Source organism: Ornithorhynchus anatinus, chromosome 1 (genome assembly GCF_004115215.2).
Source record: "Ornithorhynchus anatinus isolate Pmale09 chromosome 1, mOrnAna1.pri.v4, whole genome shotgun sequence".
NCBI classification, from domain to species: Eukaryota; Metazoa; Chordata; class Mammalia; order Monotremata; family Ornithorhynchidae; genus Ornithorhynchus; species Ornithorhynchus anatinus.
The window spans coordinates 58,050,010-58,051,688 of NC_041728.1; the positions used below are offsets into that span (position 1 = coordinate 58,050,010).

Sequence of the window (1,679 nt, forward strand, 5' to 3'; positions counted from 1 at the left end):
ACCCATGGAATTCACACATGCTGCTCTTTATGCAGTATGCACACTGCCTGTTAGGCTGAGTATAAAATGTATTTTGTTAAAACCAGGACATCGGGAACCTTTCCCGAGTTTGCGAGTCTTTCCATTTCCTCTAAGCAATCATGAGTGAGGGAAAGAATGAGGAAGTGTGGGGTGAGCTTCCCTCAGTGTTTTCAGACATCCTGAACTCTGGAATACCAAGGGTCATGAACTCAGCACATACTAAGCTTGCTCCTATCCAAGGGGGAATAGCAGTAATAGTAATAACAGAAATCTTGTCTTATGTCGTCGAGTCGTTTCCTGTCCAAAGCGACAGCATGGACAAATCTCTCCCAGAATTCCCCATTCTCCATCTGCAATCATACTGGTAGTGTATCCATAGAGTTTCCTTGGTTAAAAAATACCAAAGTGCTTTACTACTGCCACCTTCCACACAGTAAACTCGAATCTCCTCCCTCGACTCTCTCCCATGCTGCTGCTGCCCAGCATGGGTGAGTTTTGACTTATAGTAGATTGTTTTCCACTCGTTAGCCACTGCCCAAGCTAGGAATGGAATGGGTAGGAGTCTGCTTGACTCTCCCTTCCATAGTCGAGACTGGTAGAGTACTGGAAACTCTCCAGGTGTGACCCTGAGAGGTGTAATAATAGAAATACTGTTTGTTTATTAATAATAATGTTGGTATTTGTTAAGTGCTTACAATGTGCAGAGCACTGTTCTAATGACTGGGGGAGATACAGGGTAATCTACCCTATCATTTAGAACTGTGCTTGATACAGAGTAAGTGCTGAACAAATATCATGATAATAATAATAATCAATGATGTTCACTGAATGCTTACTGTGCAAAAGCACTGTACTAAGCACTTGGGAGAGTACAACAGAATTAGCAAATATGTAAAAATAATGATGATAATAATAAACCACTGCAGCAGTGGTGTAGTCTTCCTGAGGTTCTGTGGAGGCCTCATGTAGTAGGTGCCGTCCTCTGTCCCTACCGAGTGGGAGAAGGCAGGATGAGATGGAGTCTCCTTGATGACAGGAAGGAGAGAGGGTGGAGGGTGCCATTGTGGTTATATGGTAGCAGGGGAGGACCGAGGGCACGCTGTGCCCACTCGGGCTAGAAGTGGACATTCCAGTCTCTCCCCAGGTTTCTTTGCTCAGCCATCTGGTGGAACGAAAGATCGAGGAGCTCATTGTGATCCTGGAACTTAGATCCCACAGTCTGGCATACTCAGGACTTGTTGGGAGCCAAGGCCCCAGGTAGTGTGATGGGAAGGTGGCGGGATTCCTGGTGCATTGGATCGGCCATGTGGTGGATGGAGAGGATGGAAGTCCAAGCATTTAAAATGAGCAAGAGCTGGTTCAGGATTTAAAAGACTAGTCAATTCCCTCAGGCCTGGAACCCTCCCTCTCCCTTCATATTTGACAGTCCACCCCTCTTTCCACCTTCAAAACGCTCCTAAAAAAATTGCATTTCCTCCAAGCCGCCTTCCCAGACTGAGGGCTTTATTTCCCCATCTACCTTCTCTTCTGCATCAACTCCCCACTTGGCTGTGTAGCCCTTAAGCACTCTGGTGCTTTGACACCCACAGCACTTATTTCCATATTTCCATATGCTATTAACTTATCGGTAGTTTCTTTCATTGTCTGTCTTCCCCTCT

The 1,679-nt window shown here is 45.9% G+C and overlaps 1 non-coding gene across 1 annotated transcript; it reads right to left on the minus strand.

The window, feature by feature from the left end:
* Window positions 1-519: 519 nt before the first annotated feature.
* Window positions 520-657, minus strand: LOC114815926. The gene has a single exon (XR_003763724.1). It is a non-coding gene; the product is annotated as a small nucleolar RNA SNORA7 (small nucleolar RNA).
* Window positions 658-1,679: the final 1,022 nt, after the last annotated feature.